This window comes from Mustela erminea, chromosome 4 (assembly GCF_009829155.1).
Source record: "Mustela erminea isolate mMusErm1 chromosome 4, mMusErm1.Pri, whole genome shotgun sequence".
Taxonomy (NCBI): Eukaryota; Metazoa; Chordata; class Mammalia; order Carnivora; family Mustelidae; genus Mustela; species Mustela erminea.
This window is the reverse complement of record NC_045617.1, coordinates 121,517,798-121,538,567: the sequence shown is the minus strand read 5'-3', so window position 1 is coordinate 121,538,567 and position 20,770 is coordinate 121,517,798. Positions and strand designations below refer to the sequence as shown.

The following is a 20,770-nucleotide window of genomic DNA, read 5'->3' as shown; positions in this document are numbered from 1 at the left end:
GTGCGCTCGTGGCTGACACATGAACAGCACCAGGAGCCAAGAGAGAAACGCATGATTACTGCTTGAGAACAATAGAGCCCTGCGCGGTTACGTAAGGGTCCACGAGGAGACCGCGTGCACAGGACAGTGATTGGATAGTCGGGCTGGACCGCCTACATGTATATATTGCCAGAACTTGCTTGTAGAAGGGGAGAACAAAGAAACCCAAATAAAGAAGTTTGCCACTCATCCCGTTTGCGGGTCGTTCTTGCTGGCGAGAGCGACAACTGGTGCCGAAACCCGGGAACTCACGCATCGCAAAACGGAGATTGAGATAGAGCAACGATAAGGTAAGGAGTGCACCTATTTCTGTCTAGTGAGTGACAGGGAAAGTTCCTAGGATTAGGACGATACAAGTAAAAGTTCCCTCGGCAGGGACGATACAAGTAAAAGTTTCCTCGGCAGGGACGATACAAGTAAAAGTTCCCTCGGCAGGGACGATACAAGTAAAAGTTTCCTCGGGATGGGGAACGATCTTAGTAGACGTAGAATGGAAGATCCCCTAAAAGACGTTCTCAAGATGAACGGTACCCCCTTAAAGGCAAAAACAGCCAGGGCCTTTTTAAAAGAAGTAGCAGAGATTGCCCCCTGGTTTATAGAAGAAGGGCTCCTAAATGTGCCACAATGGGAACACCTGGGTGAGGACTTAAAACTCTGCCCCTCTACATCCCCGGGGACTCTCGCCGTGCGGTCCCTGGTGAAAGTATGTTTGCATTCCCCCCGAGAGCCCCTGCAGCGAGCAGTACTACAGGGAGGGGAAGTTTTTTTGCAAGTGAAAGAAGAATCCCGTAAGGGCTCCTCCCGAGACTCTGACCCCGAAAGCGAAAGCTCAAAAGAGATGTCAGAAAGCGAGTTGCAGGAGCTAGGAAAGATAGAGGCAAACAACAAGAAGGAGGAATCTCCCGGTCTCCAGACAGACTTGGAAGCCATGAGGCAACGACTTGAGAATAAGGAGGCGGAATTGCAAAAAGCATTAGGAGAGTTAAGAGTGCAGGGAGAAGTAATGGCGCAGCTGAGAGCAGGGGCAGAAGCCGCAGTTGTAGCGCAGTCGAAATTAAAAACAGAAGTTGCGCCGCTTCCGCATTCTAGCCCCACGGCGCCACCCCATGAGTGGCCCCCGCCTTATAAGCCCAGCTGCACCAAGACGTGCTATTGTTCGGGCTGCACCGCGGAAAATTGGAGAGAGGTCCTTGGCCCGGGAAAAGGCTTTTTTCCAGTGTTAGAAGATCAGAATCAGCAGAGGTATCACCAGCCACTAGATTTTAAGCTGGTGAAGCAGCTGAAGGAGGCAGTTAGCAGCTATGGGCCCCAGGCAGCCTTTACGGTCTCCCTTGTGGAGTCGCTGGGAGCACTCTACCTCGCTCCCGAGGATTGGGCCAACTTGGCCAGGGCGGTATTAAGTGGAGGACAATATCTAGAATGGAAAATCCAAAATCAGGACAATTGTCAGGACACAGCACGGAGAAATACAGCCGCAGGTAACCCGCAATGGAATTTGGAAATGCTGACAGGCACGGGGCCATATCTCGGGGCCCAAGTGCAGAGTACATACCCCCTGCGGTGTATCAACAGATAGCCACGGCAGCCCTCAGGGCTTGAAAGACTCTGAGAGGGGCAGGAGACTTGCAAGGCCAATTATCCAAACCCGACCCGGTGCTTGGGTGGCACCGAGGTTCCCTTTGTGTTTTCCCACAGGATGCGCCTGCTCCACTCTGGGTGCCGGAACGCCTTACCAGGCTGGTGGCCGTGGAACCTGTGGAGGGTGCTGGTGATGGTGATGATAGCGACGATGACTGTCCTGCAGCCTGTTCCCATGAAGGCGGAGCCAATTCAACTATGGTCGAGACAAGAGACTGCCCAGCTTCAAGCCCTTCTTCAAATGGCTCAGCATAGAGTGCAATCTTCTCACCCTAACTCATGTTTGTTACTGACGCTTATTTTAATGCAAGCTTGCTAAAAGCTTTATGAGCCCTCTTCCTGTCTCACTTCCCTTCCCTGACGCACGCATGGTATGTTGTAGGAACAATTATAGGAGTACTAGTGGTGATTGTTCTTTTCATGTGCCTCCTGCCTTGTGCACTTAAAATTATATTCGCAGAAATTTATAAGGTGAGAGCTATCATACGTAACCACCAGCTAATCACTCGCAATAGGCTCAAAGTACCACCTTGAATGCCACTCAAGTATCTCTTGGCTCCGTCAGCGATTGGATTAGTATGTCATAACAATCAGTCTCATTCCTCAAAAACTGGGCAGGCATAAGAGCCCTGATTATGTTGATGATTCTGGCTCAAGTACTCCTTCTAAAATGCATCTGTAGAATTGCGCGACAACAGCGGCTATGGCAACGGGCTTTGGTCTAAGCCATGATGGCTCTGGAGGCTGGTACCTCCCCCAAATATGGCTTAGTATGCTGGATCGGTAGCCAAAGACGGGTAAGACTGATCCCTCACCATAGCAACCTAAGACAGGGGCTCCTCGACCAGGGGGAGTACCCGATGACGGGTAAGCATGTGTGCTGAGGATTGGCAACCTAAGACAGGCACGATCCCTGCCATATAAACAAATAAAAAAGGGGGAGCTGTGGAGAGCCATCCAGCAGATGCAAGGAGTCACGTAGACGAATATGCCTGCAGATTGAGGAAGTGAGTATGATTGGCTAGGTAGGGTATGGGTGCGCTCGTGGCTGACACATGAACAGCACCAGGAGCCAAGAGAGAAACGCATGATTACTGCTTGAGAACAATAGAGCCCTGCGCGGTTACGTAAGGGTCCACGAGGAGACCGCGTGCACAGGACAGTGATTGGATAGTCGGGCTGGACCGCCTACATGTATATATTGCCAGAACTTGCTTGTAGAAGGGGAGAACAAAGAAACCCAAATAAAGAAGTTTGCCACTCATCCCGTTTGCGGGTCGTTCTTGCTGGCGAGAGCGACACTCCAGTTTTCAGTGCATATGGAATTCAGTAGAGGAGAAATACATGTACAGAAATAATGAACTTAGGAGCAGGTGTGGGGAAGTTGCTGGGTGCGGACCCATGAGCAGAGAGTTCCCACCACCTAGGCAACAGTAGTGCTCTTTGGTGCGTTTTCAGTCGTGTCCCAAGAGGAGGCAGGTTAGAGCTGTGGTTCTCAGAGTGTGGTCCCTGGAACACCAGTATCAACATCCCTACCACCTCCTTAGAAATGCACATTCTTGGACCCACTCCAGAACTACTGAAACAGGAGCTCTGAGGGTGGAGCCCAGCAGTCTGTGTTTCATAGGCCTTTCTGGTGATTGTGATGCCTGTGGAAGGTTAGAACCATTGCATTAGAGTCCTTTATGGAAGGACCTCCTGGAGCCAGGAGCACAGGCTGCTGAGGAGTCTTGTTGACACCATTTCTGGGTCCCAAAATTGTAAGATGATCTTTCCCTGATTCAGAATGGTCAGAGCTAAGTCCCTCAGGTCAAGGTCTCCTGCCTGACACTTACCTCCTCCTACCTGGGACTCCCAACTGACAGTTTGTTCCCTGCCCCTGGCCTTTCTCACTCCTATGTCTGTGTCCACAACAGAGTTCATGGCCTCACTGGTGAAGACCTTCCTCACCAGGGAGGAGGCAATCCCGCACATCCATAATGTCAGGCTATCAACAACAGGCTGTATGCCTGCTTCTTTCGACAAGGAAACGTCTGTGAATCTGTCTGTTCGGAGGTGAAGGTGACAGATGGGTTGTTGACCTATATTAGGTCCTGCAGTATTAGAGTTAGGAGCCACCTCAGAGCCAAGTAAATCAGCCGCTTATTTTTCAGGTAAAGGAAAGGAAGTCTTTCACTTATTCAGATTCAGTTATTCAGTATAAATATAGAGAACCCATACTAAGTACCAGGTTCCCTTTTAGATACCTGGACACATCAGTGAACAAAAGAACGGTCTCTGCACTGCAGCATTTATATTCTAGAGGCAAAAAATAGATACATGGATGGGGGTTAAAGGATGTTAGATGTTAATGAGTAGGCATTTTGAAGAGTGGATATCTGAGGGTGAGAGTTCCAAGAAGAGGAACATGCATGTGAAACACTTGAGGGAGGAGGGTGGTTTGTGAGTCTGTGCACACACAGAGTCCACATAGTTGGTAAGAAAGGTGAATGGGAGGATGGGGAGAAGTGATAATCCTGGAATAAAGAGGTGTTCCTGGTCCATGGGCACAGAGAAGAGAGTGATCATGAAAAGCTCATGAGGAGGTCACACTTGAGCAGGTACCTGAGTGAAGCACATAGTGTTCCAAATAGTCCTGCAGGTTGATGAACTGGACTATCAGGGGCACAGAGAGCATGGTTACTGTGGTTATTACAGTTAACCAAATAGTCCAGAGACTGGAATGCGTGTGCTCTGTGGGGCACAGGTATGGAATTTAGGCTGGAAGTGGACAGGGATTTTGTTGGGCAGGGGTGGAGGCAGACGTCAGCATAGAGAAGTCTTTGTGTGCTGTGTAATGGAGTTTGGATGCAGACCTAAGGAAAATTTAAACAGAACTGTGCAGGAGTTTGCTTTAACAGCATGAAGGATGGAGACTGGAGGCATGGATGTAGTTACATAGAGGAAGTTTGGCTGTCTGACTCTGTGTAGGGGCAGCTGGGTAGAAGAGGAGGCATCTGGTTTCACAGAGGTTTGGAAAGTAGACTCAACTGAGTGTGAAGGTTTGGGGACAGAGTTTAGAGGTGGGACAGAAGACTACAGAGAGTCAGAGGGCACACAGAATGTAAGGAAGGCTGAGGTATTGGGGATATTTTAATCATTGTCCTATCACAGATGGGTCCAATCATGAATTAGTTCAGGATTTGAGTTGGAAGTATCTGTGAGGAATGTCAGAGCTAACCCCCAGGGATGTGGATATTAGGGAAGCAGCTCAGGAGGTATGTAGGATTGTCAATGGTGGAAATGATGACCAAGTGGCAGTGGGTGTGCAAGAGTGTGAGAAGAGCAGAGAAGGATGGGTCCTGGGACCAAATTCCTCCTTCTGTCACTCCGAAGGATGGACCGCTGCCCTCATGTTCGGGGAGAGGAGCCCATACTCTGTGCCTGCAGCAGTCCCGGTGCACTTTCCTTCTGTTCCCTGAGTCAGGGCTACTGTTTTGCTCCCTGTAGAGGCCACTCCTCAAAGAGACCCCAGAATGCAATGCTGTCCCTGGAGCTGTGCGCAGAAAGACTCTGCTGGGATTCCTGGATTCTCCAGCTTCTCTCTTGCAGGTATGGGCTCTACTCCTCAAGTGCACATCCAAGCAGCAGAGGAGGATGGGGTCCAAGTGCTGTGCATGGCCTTGGGGTGGCTTCTGAAGCCTCGGATATAGTGGAGAGTCTCAGAAGGTAGAAGTTCCTGATATTCTCTGAGATATATGCCCAAGACAGTGGGAGGCTGTTTAGTTTGGAGGCTTCTCTGGTGGGTGAAGAATAGCTCTTCAGGCAATGTGATCTGCCATGTCTTCAGCCTCATTCTGGGCCTCTTTTCATTTCAAGTCAGTGCTCTTTCTAGGAGGGAGGGGCAGGAGTTCCTGGGTATGCTTGGCTGGTCTGTTCTGGTCCGTGTCCCTGACAGGGTCTCTGGCTGGGCACAGAGGCCTTCTTTCCTAGGGCCTCTCCTTGGAAGCCAGCTTTCACAGTGAGCCTGAACTCGCTGATGGTCTTAACCCTTGGGACTGCCTACCACACCAAGAGAGAACATACCACAAAGTGGCAGGAGATGTATGAACAGGAGAAACTGCATGAGGACAAGCAAAAGGACTAGAACACAAAGGAAAGTGGTCTGAATGCCAGAGGTAAGGCAGGAAAGGGGCCATGGTCTGTGAATGTGGAAGCTGGTATGGAGGAAAAGTGGACAGGAGGGCCCTTGGTCTGAGCAGGTGGCCAAGTAGTTTCATAGAGGACAGTTGGGGCTGTGGAGGCTGGAGGGGTCTGGAGTTAGATCTTATTAGAGGATACAGAGAGATCTTCTGGTGGGTTTTGCAGGTGCAGTCTTTGCTGTTCTTAATGATGGGAGTTCATGCCTATCTTTCAATTTCTTTCAGATGATCTGCAAGCAGATCTTGGTAAGTTCTGTTCTTTCTCCAGAACTTTCTGCATCCCCTTTGTAGGAGATGGTCTGGTTCTCACCTTCTGTTTCCTGTGTTGCCTTTCAGACTGGAGGAAATCCATTTACCTGGCTGGTGAGTGACTTTCCAGATATCCTTTTGTCTTCCGTCTTAATTAAGCCAAGAGGTACCCCTCTCCTTGTTTCATGCAGAGGCATGTGGACCCTTCCCTGGGGGCAGAAGTGGAAGCTGGTGGGAGGCAGACCCCACTCCGTGAGCTTTCCCTAATCTATGCCAGTGTTTCCTACACAGTGCTTGGGAGTCTGGGTGTGATGGTGGTCCCTGGAGTCTGTTGTGCATCTTGGCTTTATTCTAATACTGACCTACCCACCATATTGCTTGCTTTTTAGCCTTTAATATAACTAGTTCTGTTAGCACATGGAATCCGAAAGCCAACTGCTCTGAAATTTCATTAGAGAAGGTATAAAAATAAATGGGGTTCATTAAACAAAGGAGTGGTCCTGACCGCATAATACCAACTGGGTAGAGTGTGTTTTCTCCAGTTCCTGGAAGTTGTGGTCAGAAAGTGGTGGGTAGAGGACTGGACAGACTGTGTGTGAGAGTGCGGTGGGATGAATTGTCAATGCCCCCAAATAGCGATGTGTTATCTGAGAAAGATTGGCCACCTTTACCCCAGAGCTGACCTCACATCCCTGTCCTGAAGTCATCCTCCCTTTTGACTTCTTTCTTAAATATCTCTGTTATCGAAATCACTGAATGTAGTAATAACTTTTTTACAATTATGGAATAATGTAAATTTTATTCCCTCAAATATTTTCCTATATTCTATAATTCTCAGTTAATAGGTGCAAAATCCAGTGCAAGTAGAATAAGTTTTTTTTTTTTTTTAAGGTTTTGAGGCAAATGAGAGCTAAATGACTTGGCGAAGGACTCAAAATGGCTGTGGACAGGAGTGAAACTCAGCCTGAAATGCAGACTTCCTGACCTATGGTCCAGGGACTTTCCCTCAATATCCTGCTGTCAGCACGTGGCAGGAGGTCATCTCCTCTCCAGATTTTCCCTGCTCTGCAGCTAGTGTCACCTATATTCCAGAGGGCAGAGAAGGGTCTGTAGATGAATGCTGAGCAGGCTTGTTCTGACTGAGTTCTCACCAGGGTGTGCTCCCTTTCAGCCAGGAGGAAGGCACAGCTATATGCAGGTAAGTAACTCTGGGGTTCCTGGTGGCCTTAACTCCCCAGCCTCAACTCTGCCCCATTCTGTGTCATGTACCCCACATCAGGACAGGGTTGGTGTACATGCTGTCCTTGTCACTTCTGTCTTCTCCCTCTGGAAGACTGCAGGGACTGTTCTTGGGAACACAGATCTGCCTCCATTCTGACCCATTCTCTACTATAGGTGGCTGTTGGGGTTAGCAACACCCTCTGAACACACATTTTTAACTGATTATTTTGGTTTGTTCAATGTCAATAAAGGGGTCATTTATAAGGAGAGTCTGGAAAAGGGTAGTGATTATATAGATTAGAAATTCCTATGTCAAAAGAGTTCAGAAATCATGTTTGCCTGCTTAGTACTTAGGTCTTCCTAAGTGGATTCTTGGTCCTGAATCCATTTTACCCTGAAATTCCTACTTTTCATAGATCTAAGTTTGGTTTTCCTGCTTCTTGCTGGTCCCCTGGTATGTTCTTCATTTCACTTTCTCATGCACTGACTCCTTGTCCAAGCTGGGTTTCTTCCTTTAAACTTCTTAGTTGCTGAGGAATTAAATGCTTTAGCATAGGTGTTCTGAATGTGAGATCTAGAACCTCCTGGACAGTTAATGATTCCTGGGAGTGGGGTCTGTGAACCACCCTCAGTATATACAAAATCTTGTATATATATTTGTGTAGCTTGAAGAATAACATATTTTAAAATATATATTACACTGCAATCTATAGTACATGTTTAATATATAACATTATGATAGATGATGTGTATAGATTTCAAAAAACAGTCACTAATGATTGTTCCCAACCATTGTCATTCGTTTTAGAATATTGCACTTGCCTGATGGGCTCTGCCTTGTTTGGGTTTATTAGGGGCAATGTGTGAAGTTTCTAGAAGGACACATCTAGAGGAGTGAGAATTGTTTACCACAGAAAGGTGGGGAGCAAATCAGCAAAACTGGTAGGGAAGAGAGGAGGAGATAAGAAGGAAAGTAGAGAGCCTGTGATTCCTCTTGGAGAGATTTTGGGTGGCTCAGAGCAGTGGAAGTGAGACCAGAAATCGCAGTCACACTGGTTAAATTGGGAAGTACTATGAGGGTGTGCAAGGTATTTGGGTGCATGAAAAGTAATAAACTTTGACATCTGTCTGAGCCATTTCTAAAAAGACATATTTATTTTAATTATCTAACTGAGTTTGCTTCTTTTTTTTTTTAATTTTTTATTTTTTATAAACATATATTTTTATCCCCAGGGGTACAGGTCTGTGAATCACCAGGTTTACACACTTCACAGCACTCACCAAAGCACATACCCTCCCCAATGTCCATAATCTCACCCCTGAGTTTGCTTCTGATAATGGGATCATCTCAACCTTCTAGTGGAATTGGGACCAGATTGTGATCAGGTTGATCCTAATGCAACGAAAGTTTATCCAGAGCATCCTTTAACAATGGGGTGAGTTAAGATCTGGGCCCTTTGAACCTGTGTAACATGTGGGCTTCTGTGTTTGGCTGTTTGTGTTCACTGTCAGGGATAATGACTGTGACAGCAGAGAAGGGGGAGCCATGGGTGAAGGAGGCCTGGGGACCAGATGTATGAGGAAATCCCTTCAGAGAGCCTTACTGGTTCTTGGGATTTATTTGTTAAAAATGGGGATCAACTATTCTTCTTTTAGCATCTCTCCCTTCTCTATTGAACTGAAGCGCATGTGTGTCAAAGTATACCTTGTAACAGACTCTTAACTCTAGAGAAGAAAGTGAGGATTACTGGAGGGGCATGGGTGGGGGTTGGCTAGATGAGGGACAGGGATTAAGGAGGGCACTTGTGATGAGCGCTGGGTGTTGTATGTAAGTGATGAGTCACCAAATGCTCCAGTTGAAACTAATACTACACTGTATGGCAACTAACTGGAATTTAAATAAAAACTTGGAAAGAAAAAGAAGCCTATGTGGGAAAATAATGTGAACTTTGTATACCTGTTTATTTTGTCAGGACAGACACCCTTACCGTAGAATCAACATTTTCACATTGATGGACTCATAGTGTGAGGTGGACTAATGTCTGATCTCATCTTATTCATGAAATTGTCAAAATAATCCATAATGAAAGACTTGCTGTGGAAATGAAGTGAAGAATGCACTTAAGCCTCTGAAATGGAAAGCATAGCTCTGGATGCATTGTAGAGTCTCAGAATGGAATGCCAACTCCCTTTTTTCTCTTTCTTCTCCTTCTCCTTCTGATTCCTCTTCTTTGCTAATGTGTGTCAGTATTTATATAGAAATGTGTTCACTGGGAGTCAACTAATCTCTTCTTCTTCTCAAAGGGTGACAGGGGTCAGCCCATTTTTTAAATTAAATTTATTTATTTTCAGCATAACAGTATTCATTATTTTTTCACCACACCCAGTGCTCCATACAATCCGTGCCCTCTATAATACCCACCACCTGGTAGCCCGACCTCCCACCCCCCGCCACTTCAAACCCCTCAGATTGTTTTTCAGAGTCCATAGTCTCTCATGATTCACCTCCCCTTTCAATTTCCCCTAACTCCCTTCTCCTCTCTAACTCCCCATGTCCTCCATGCTATTTGTTATGCTCCACAAATAAGTGAAACCATATAAGTGATCTGTTTCCATCAAGCAAATCAACACAGACAGAAAAGCCCATTTATCTGAATAAATCTATGTAAGTGGGAGTGGTGGTCACAGAACTACATCCCAAATGTTCAAGAAAATGTCATTTCCTTATTTTTATGAATGTTCTAATTTTGTTCCGGAGTCTCTGCCCTATAGGAGGTAATAGCTCTCCCACTGCAGACATTTCAGTCTTCTGACATATATAACTTTTGCTTTGATCAGTTAGCTTCCTTTGTTTTCCCAAAAGGGAGTATGAAGGTTGAAAGAGTTTATGTGTCCTTGGGCCATTGGGGGAGGAGGGCCCTGTGCTCTCATCTTGCTCAACTCAGGACCTCAGGCTACAGAGGGTAACTTGATCTGGTGCATGGGACACTTGGGCTTGGGGTTCCATTTAGGTGTTTGGGGACATTGTTTTCTCCCTCTGTCCCAACCCCATCTCAAGTTCCTTAATCATAATCACATCTGTAATGTTCTCTCTGTTGCAACAATTTCATAATTTCTAAGGCATTGGACATGGCCATATTTGGAACCTATCACATAATGTGTCTCCTGGTGCTTTTGATCTCTGTGAGGTATTACAGAGAGAAGTAGATGAGTAACCCCAATACTTTTGGGTTTCTCCATACATAGAGTGATGATATTCCTCTCAATACTCCATTGAAAAGGGAAGCAAATTCATTAGTGTCTGACCTCTCATTGGATGTATGTCATTCTTCTTTGAACTTCTTTCTCTATCTTCCTTGAAATCTCTCTGTTGCCTCCTGACTGGGCCAGATTTCTCTAATGAAGTATCCAGAGTTCTCCTCACCCATGGCTGATAGTCATCCTTAAAGTGCAGCTCCACCAAGGAGCATTGTCTGTACATTGTCAGCCTACAAGATCAGTTCAATCAGTTAAATAAATGGAGGTCTCACACCAAACTATGGAAAGAACCAAGATGTCCTTCAATGGATGAATGGATAAGGAAAATGTGGTCCATATACACTATGGAGTATTATGCCTCCATCAGAAAGGATGAATACCCAACTTTTGTAGCAACATGGATGGGACTGGATGAGATTATGCTGAGTGAAATAAGTCAAGCAGAGAGAGTCAACTATCATATGGTTTCACTTATTTGTGGAGCATAACAAATATGGAGGACAAGGGGTGTTAGAGAGGAGAAGGGAGTTGGGGGAAATTGGAAGGGGAGGTGAACAACGAGAGACTATGGACTCTGAAAAACAACCTGAGGGGTTTGAAGTGGCGGGGGGGGGTGGGAGGTTGGGGTACCAGGTGGTGGGTATTATAGAGGGCACGGATTGCATGGAGCACTGGGTGTGGTGAAAAAATAATGAATACTGTTATGCTGTAGATAAATAAATTAAAAAAAAAAGAATTTTTAAAGAAATTTATTTATTTATTTTAGAGAGACAAACAAAATGAGTGGAAGGAAGGGCAGAAGGAGACAGAGAAAGAGAGAGAGTACTCGAGCAGACTCCCCACCAAGTGCAGAGCTCAACACAGAGCTTGATCCCATGATTGTTTGAGATCATGACCTGAGCAGAAATCAAGAGTCAGGTGCTTAACTGACTGAACCACCCAAACACCACCGAGAACTCAGAAATTTTGATTCCTCCAATTCTTTCTTAAGAAAACTTAGCTTTCAGGGTGGATGTGTAGCTAGAGATTAAGAAAGCATGAATCATGAGAGACTGTGGACTCTGAAAAACAATCTGAGGGGTTCGAAGTGGCGTGGGGGTGGGAGGTTGGGGTACCAGGTGGTGGGTATTATAGAGGGCACGGATTGCATGGAGCACAGGGTGTGGTGAAAAAATAATGAATACTGTTATGCTGAAAATAAATAAATTAAAAAAAAAGAAAGCATAGTTTGATACTGAAAACTGGGAATAGAATCTTATTTTCAGATTGTTACTCAACCTCTCAGTGGTGTTAAGTTTTATGGCCTGTCTTTCCTGGGAAGGGTGTAGTAGGATGGCTCCAAGTGTGTGTGTGTGTGTGTGTGTGTGTGTGTGTGTGTGTGTGTGTGTAAAAGAAATAAATTCATCGGTTGAATGTTTCCAAAGTATATTTCCCTATAATTCTGGCATCACTGTATTTCAGATGTCTAGATATAGACATTGTTGTGTACAATCTCCTCAAATCTCTAGTTTTTGTTCACTTTTGGGAAATGTGCTTCCCTTGTAGATTGGCAGAAGGAGAAGTTCCAGGCCTGTGAGTTACTTTCATTTCTTTCTGGGTGTTTCTACTGCCGCCCGATGGCTGCTGACATGTCCTTCAGCTTGCTGATGATACAGATGCTGGCACCATCAATGGTGGTGGGCTTGGATGGGGCAGTGAATGTCATGTAGCTGGGACTGGTGGGTGTGAGTGATATTGGATGCTAAAGAGATATCCCTCAGTCCATGGAATATCGTCTGATCCTTAAGTGTCCTGTGACATAGCTAACCCCCTAATCACTCTCATGGTTACTTCTCTTGTTTGGAGGGCTATGGGCTTGAGTCACAATGCTCTAATCTCAAAAGGCTTAGACCTCCCTGCAGCTAGGTATCTTGAGGGGTGGTGGGGGTGGTGATGTGCCTTCTTATAGGGCAGGGGAAGGCCTTGCATGATTGGCAACTCTCTCTGCAGTATCTGGCACTCTAGATCCAGAGTCTGCACATCCTGACCTTGATGTCTCTGATAAAAAGACTAATATGATCTGAATGGACACATTTGAGGATACAGGAAAGACACAGCATCCTGGACTGTGAGCTCCAAACATCACAGTGATGTTGCTGGGAGGTGAAAATCAAGAGTGGAAACAGAAATGAGTGGGCTCTGGGGGTCTGTAGGGAAGGTGTGAAGAAGTAGGACTGGCACAAGAGTTCCCAGAAAAGGGGTTCTGGACTGTGGGCACTTTGCCAATATATATTATGCCTGCACCATCACTGTGAGTCAACTAATCCTTGTGCAAGTTCTCCACAGGGTAGGGGTTTTCCTGGACCTCAACAAAGGTGTTGTCTGCTTTTATAACATGACTGATAGCTTCCACATTTTCTCCTTCCCTTTAGCTTCCTCCACTGGCTCTCTGCTTCTATACATCATGTCTCGGTCAGGAGATGTGTCCCTGACCATTTTCTCTGTGGTGGGTGGGCCTGGAGAGGACCCTGTGCTTTATCCTTCTTTGGAAGAGACTGTGAACCTTTCAGGACAGGGGTTCAGTCCAGGCTCTGGTGTTGATGTTGCTTTCCAAGAAGCCAAATCTTCATTACTTTCTTGTAGCCCAATGTTATATCCCCCTTAGGGCCCAACATAGTCTCAGACTCCTGTGGTGGTTCTTATTGAAGCTGCAGACTCCTTGAAGCAAAAGGATTGAGGCTGGTCCTGGGTGAGCTGGTGTCCTGCCCTCCTGTTCTGGATACAGACTCCTGGTGTGGCTATGAGAATAGTTAGTTTATACCTTATGCTCAGGTAGCAGAAGATAAAAGTTGACTCTTGTTTGAGCTGATTTGGGGTAGGCTGAATTTTACTGCCAGAGGTCATGTTTCTTTTGGTAATGAAAATTATTTCTTTTAAAAAGATTTTAATCATCATTTATATTTCATTTATATTATGAGTGCCCCTATGTAAATTCAGCAAAAAATGAATTTACAAAGTGTCCTAGAGTTTATTTCTTATTTATTTATATTTAAAAAAAATTGTTCTCTAAATTCCAGTAGAGTTAATGTACAGGATTAGATTAGTTTCAAGTGTACCGTATAGTGATGCAACAATTCTATACATGTCTCAGTTCTCATCATGGTAATTGTACTCCATAACCCCCCTCACATATTTCACCTATCCGTCACCCACCAACCACCACTAGTTTGTTCCCTATAGTCGAGTCTTTTGTGTTTCTCTTTTTTTCTTTATTAGTGTGTGTGTGTTTGTTTTTTCATGAAGCCTTTATACTGTTTGATATGAAGGAGATGAGGGCTGAATGAGTCTGCAAAATTTTATTTTTTCCACTTGATTTTTTTTCTTGGTTATTTTTTTAAATTTATTTATTTTCAGCGTAACAGTACTCATTGTTTTTGCACCATACCCAGTCCTCCATGCAATCCATGCCCTCTCTAATACCCACCACCTGGTTCCCCCAACCTCCCACCCCCTGCCCCTTCAAACCCCTCAGACTGTTTTTCAGAGTCCATAGTCTCTCATGGTTCACCTCCTCTTCCAATTTCCCTCAACTCCCTCTCCTCTCTAACTCCCCTTGTCCTCCATGCTATTTGTTATGCTCCACAAATAAGTGAAACCATATGATAATTGACTCTCTCTGCTTGACTTATTTCACTCAGCATAATCTCTTCCAGTCCCATCCATGTTGCTACAAAAGTTGGGTATTCATCCTTTCTGATGGAGGCCTAATACTCCATAGTGTATATGGACCACATCTTCCTTATCCATTTGTCCGTTGAAGGGCATCTTGGTTCTTTCCACAGTTTGGCGACCATGGCCATTGCTGCTATAAACATTGGGGTACAGATGGCCCTTCTTTTCACGACATCTGTATCTTTGGGGCAAATACCCAGTAGTGCAATGGCAGGGTCATAGGGAAGTTCTACTTTTAATTTATTGAGGAATCTCCACACGGTTTTCCAAAGAGGCTACACCAGCTTGCATTCCCACCAACAGTGTAAGAGGGTTCCCCTTTCTCCACATGCAATACAGAAAGGGAAATTAGAGAATCGATTCCATTTACTATAGCACCAAGAACCATAAGATATCTGGGAATAAACCTAACCAAAGAGGTAAAGGATCTGTACTCGAGGAACTACAGAACACTCATGAAAGAAATTGAAGAAGACATAAAAAGATGGAAGACCATTCCATGCTCTTGGATCGGAAGAATAAACATTATTAAGATGTCTATACTGCCTAGAGCAATCTATACTTTTAATGCCATTCTCATCAAAATTTCCACCAGTAATCTTCAAAGAGCTGGAGCAAATAATCCAGAAATTTGTATGGAATCAGAAGAGACCCCGAATTGCTAAGCAAATGTTGAAAAACAAAAACAAAGCCGGGGCATCACGTTACCTGATTTCAAGCTTTATTACAAAGCTGTGATCACCAAGACAGCATGGTACTGGCATAAAAACAGACACATAGACCAGTGGAACAGAGTAGAGAGCCCAGATATGGACCCTCAACTCTGATCAAATAATCTTTGACAAAACAGGAAAAAATATCCAGTGGAAAAAAGGCAGTCTCTTCAATAAATGGTGCTGGGAAAACTGGACAGCTATATGTAGAAGAATGAAACTCAAACATTCTCTTACACTGTACACAAAGATAAACTCAAAATGGATAAAAGACCTCAATGTGAGACAGGAATCCATCAGAATCCTAGAGGAGAACATAGGCAGTAACCTCTTCGATATCAGCCACAGCAACTTCTTTCAAGATATGTCTTCAAAGGCAAAGGAAACAGTCAAGAAAACAAAGAGGCAACCCACGGAATGGGAGAAGATATTTGCAAATGACAGTACAGACAAAAGATTGATATCCAGGACCTATAAAGAACTCCTCAAGCTCAACACACACCAAACAGATAATACATATCAAAAAATGGGCAGAAGGTATGAACAGACACTTCTCTCAATGTGGTTTTAATTTGAATCTCCCTGATGGCTAGTGATGGTGAATATTTTTTCATGTGTCTGATAGCCATTTGTATGTCTTCATTAGAGAAGTGTCTGTTCATATCCTCTGCCCATTTTTTGATATGCTTATCTGTTTTGTGTGTGTTGAGTTTGAGGAGTTCTTTATTGATAGATCCTGGATATCAACCTTTTGTCTGCACTGAATGACTCTGCAAATTAAACACAGCTTGAGTTTTGCAGAGGAGCCAGAGGCTATGGGTGGGTCACTAGCTCTATTTTGGGAAATGTGCACTCTGACCAGAGCCATTAGCCATCCAAAAATTTCTGGACAAATGATGGTTGTTGGGTGTTTAAGAGGAGAACATTCTAATATTCTACTTTATATACTTCCTGTGCTGGAATGGATGAAACACACTTACCTGTCTCTTACTTGTGAAACTTGTGCTAGTTACTTCAGGGAATGAAGGATGTGGGTCTGAATTCCCTGGTGTGCCAACAGCAGTTGGAAAGAACAGAACTGCTACAAGAATTAAGATGTATATGAAGAAGAGAATTTCAAACCCTTGGTGAACTGCCAAAAGGTTTGACCTTGAACACTGTCCTGTTTCTCAGTATTTCCAACTCCAATGGTATAGGTGCATAGAAAACTACAGCAAATATAAGGAAATCAGACTACTGAGGACTCCGACTTTCAGGTGAAGGTGTGTTCACTTCCAAGGTAGAAAACGCTGACCTGCTGTGGTTCTGGGAGAAATGAGAAGACACAGAATTAGAAGTGGAAGATGGAAGTCACAGATACCAGTTCCTGCATGTGACCAATAACAAAAAAAGAACTGTAGAAGCATTGCATATTTTCTCCTTCTTATCATGTAGATGTGTTATTTGTCTTTATTATCTACTTTCTTCCTGTCTCTTCTTATTAGGAATGTGATTTTATTCAGGTTGTTGTTGGTGATACTTAAAATATTGTCTCTACGTAACAGAATAGTCAAAGGGATTTTGGCTGAACTTGAGGAATAAATAATATAACAGTGTTGGATTCAATGTGTGTTTCATTTTGTAGAAAGAGAGAACTTCTTCATTTGTAGTGGTAGCTTTGTAGATGGGTGAAAATGTGGATTTGTTGTGCTGTTATATGAAACTTCCAATGTGGGTAAATGGTGCATGTGGAAGCTGAGGAACTAAAGGTACGGACTGTGCCCATTATCAGCTTATTGCCTTTTGGATTCAAATATACCCTGTATTCGCCCTACTTGTTGATACTGGTGCTGGATCCCATAACAATTTCACTTTTGTCATGTGGCATAATACTGTTAGCCATGGTCAGTATAGTGCACCAGAGGGGAAACAGCCAGACATAGCAGAAGAAATAATATGGGACCTCAACACCCTACTGTCAACAATGGATGGATTGTCCAGACAAACAACAACAAAACAAACAAACAAACAGAAAACCAACAAGGAAACATTGGAATGAAACCACCTTTTAGAACACAAGACATATTTACAGAACATTCTGTCCAACAACAGATGTATACTCCTCTTACACGCACATGAAATATTCTCCATGTTAGATCATATGATGGAGCACAGAAATCGTAGCAAATCTAAGAAGATTGAAATCATATCAACCAACTTCTTTGACCACGATGGTATGAAGGTAGAAATGAACAAGAGGATATCAACCCTTTGTCTGTAGTATCATTTGCGAATATCTTCTCCCATTCCGTGGGTTGCTGCTTTGTTTTGTTGACTGTTCCCTTTGTTTTGCAGAAGCTTTTTACCTTGATGAAATGCCAAAAGTTCATTTTCACTTTTGTTTCCTTTGACTTTGGAGACATGTTTTGAAAGAAGTTCCTCTGGCCAGTGTCGAAGAGGTTACTACCTATGTTCTTCTCTAGGATTTTGACAGCTTCCTGCCCCATGTTGAGGTCTTTTGTCCATTTCAAGTTTATCTTTGTGTATGGTGTGGGAGAATAGCTGTCCAATTTTCTTAGCACTATTTATTGAAGAGACTGTATTTTTTCCACTGGATATTTTATCCTGCCTTGTTGAAGATTATTTGACTATAGATTGAGGGCTCATATATTGACTCTTTACTCTGTTCCATCATTAGCCATCAGGGAAATAGAAATCAAAATCACATTGAGATGGGGCGCCTGGTGGCTCAGTGGGTTAAAGCCTCTGCCTTCTGCCCAGGTCATGATCCCAGGGTCCTGGAATCCAGTTCCTCATCTGGCTCTCTGCTCAGCAGGGAGCCTTCTTCCCCCTATGTCTCCACCTGCCTCTCTGCCTACTTGTTATCTCTCTCTCTCTCTCTGTCAAATAAATAAATGAAAACTTAAAAAAAAAACCCATTGAGATACCCCCACCTTACACCAGTTAGAATGGTAAAAATTAACAAGATAGGAAACATTAAGTGTTGGAGAGGATGTAGAGAAAGGGGAACCCTCTTACACTGTTGGTGAGAATGCAAGTCAGTGCAGCCACTTTGGAAAACAGTGTGGAGATTCCTCAAAAAATTAAAAATAGTGGTACCCTATAACCCTGCAATTGCATTACTGGGCATTTACCCCAAAGATATAGATGTAGTGAAAAGAAGGGGCACCTGTACCGCAATGTTCATAGCAGCAACGGCCACAATCGCCAAGCTGTGGAAGGAGCCAAAATGTCCTCCAACGGAAGAATGGATAAAGAAGATATGGTCCAAATGTAAAATGAAATATTACGCCTCCATCAGAAAGGATGAATACCCTATCTTTTGTATCAACATAGATGGGACTGGAATTATGCTGAATGAAATAAGTCATGCAGAGAAAGTCAATTATCATATGGTTTCACTTACCTGTGGAGCATAAGGAATGACAGGGAGGATATTAGGAGAAGGAATGGAAAAGTGAATTGGGGGAAATCAGAGGAGGAGGCGAAACACGAGAGACTGTGGACTCTGAGAAACAATCTGAGGATTTCAGAAGGGAGGGGTGTGGGAGGTTGGGTGAGTCTGGTGGTGGTATTAAGGAGGGCACATATTGCATGGAACCCAGGGTGTGGTGCATAAACAATGAATCTTGGAACACTGAAAAAAATAAAATTAAATTAATATGTTTAAAAAAAAAGGAATGAACAAGAGGAAAGTGAGTAGACCTAAAAATATGTGGAAAATAATTCTAAACAGCTGAGCGTGGACCCACGGTTTCTGGACTTGTTTTGTAAGCATATGTAGAACTATAGTTGTATTAGTTGCATTATCACTTTAGCTTCACATTGTGTTTTATTCTGTCCTTAATTATGTTTTATGTACCTCTCAACCTTACACATGATCAATCATCAACTTTTCATTTTTACCTCTGCTCCCATTCTCTTACTGGTTATAGAAACTGAATGGGAACCAGATGGAAACATTTGTCTGGAAACTATGTGACATACCTAATCATACCAAGTCCTGAAGGTGCCTCATTTTCTGGAAGAACAGAGAGCTCCAGATGTTTCAAGACCCACGTTCCCAAGGTTTCTAGAAACACCTCACATACCTCTCATGTATTCACCTCCTTCTCAAAACATATAGAAGCTGTCCCTTGGCTCCACAGGGCAAGGCAACTTCGGGAAGTATCCCAAGCCTTCTCATTGGGCTGTCCTTGTGATAAAGAAACTTTCTTGGCTTCAAAACCAGTGTTTCAGACATTGATTTACTGGGCATTGGGTGCTTGAATAATGTGATATTGGCGACGCAACCAATATGTCAAAGAGGTAGTTAGGTGATAGGTATTAAATTAAGGAGGCACATGTTGGATCAAGCACAGGGTGTTATATGGAATTAATGAGTCTTTGAACACTACATCAAAAACTAATAATGTATGGTATTGTGACTAACATAAGATAATAAAATATAAATAAATAAAAGTGAAATAAATAATTATCTCAAGGAAGTGAAAATGAAAACGCAAGATACCAAATTCTGTGGCTTTTAGCAAAAGCAGTTCTGAGAGGATGTTTATAGCAATAAAAATTAGAAAGATCTCAAATAAAATATTTAACTTTACAACTCAAGTAACTAGAAAAAGGGGAGCAAATTAAACCCAAGTCAACAAAAGGAAGGAAATATCATCATCATCATCATCATCATCGTGGAAGTAAAAGAAATAGAGACCAGAAAAATAACAGGAAGGATTAATGAAATCTAAGGTTGTTCTTCTAAACGATGAAGAAAATGGCAAACTTTTACTTAGTCTAAGAAAAAAGTAAGATTTGAATAAAATTAGAAATAAAAGGGAGTTATTACAATTGAAGAGTCAGATATATATAGAATCATAGGAGACTATGAACAATTAAATACCAATAACTTCATACCTAGAGGAAATGGGCACATTTCTAGAAACATGCACCAACCAAGACTGAATTAGGAAGATGTACAAAATCAGAACAGACCAGTTCCACCATCTGTAAGGTGCAGGTGGAAGCTGAGGGGCAGGAAGACAGGCTTGCTGAGGTAGGTGGAGATGACAGAGAGCCTCAGGTTATGACATGTGGGGGCCTACATGTCCCCAAATTGTGACAGGCATACACAAGGATCTCTGGTTATGGTGGTTTTCTGCCCAGTGATAATGAGATTGGCTTTGCCTGGCTGAGTTCCAGAGCCCCCTCCATTTGCTTCCGTATTCATCCTGGAGCACTGGACACCAGGGCTGTGAAACAGGTGCAGCAAGATCCCCAAAGAATGGTGTCCCCACTTCCCGCTAGGCTCAACACAATGATAGCTGTCTCTGTGGTCCTGCCTATTTGTTGCTTCCCCTGGAGTGCAGCTGGTGGACAATGGTGCCCTGGGACAATTTCCATACACAGAAGGACTGATTGTTTTGACTACCATCTGCACTGAACAGGAATCCTGCAGTCTGCCCTTCACACCAGTGTGACAAAACCAGCCCTCAGGACACTTATCCAGGCCCAAAGCATCCCTGCACATGCCCAGCCACTGTGGAGGTTTTCTGAATGGTGAAGTGGACTGAAAAGTTCCTGCTATGGAGGAGAACTTGCTAGAGACAAACATTTGCTGAAGCCATAGGATGCTAGGAATCTATCTTAATGCTCCTCCTGACCTCAGTCCTGTGAATTTCCTGGATTTATAAAATACGTAAAGAAAAACAGACAAAAAGATCGATAAAAGTAAAAGACAAGAAAGAAAAAAAAAAGGAAAATACAGCC

At 43.8% G+C, this 20,770-nt stretch overlaps 2 pseudogenes; both read left to right on the top strand.

The window, feature by feature from the left end:
• Positions 1-5,853: 5,853 nt before the first annotated feature.
• LOC116589414 lies at positions 5,854-13,230 on the top strand (annotated as a pseudogene).
• A 3,498-nt stretch (positions 13,231-16,728) lies between these two features.
• On the top strand, positions 16,729-20,663 carry LOC116589413 (annotated as a pseudogene).
• Positions 20,664-20,770: the final 107 nt, after the last annotated feature.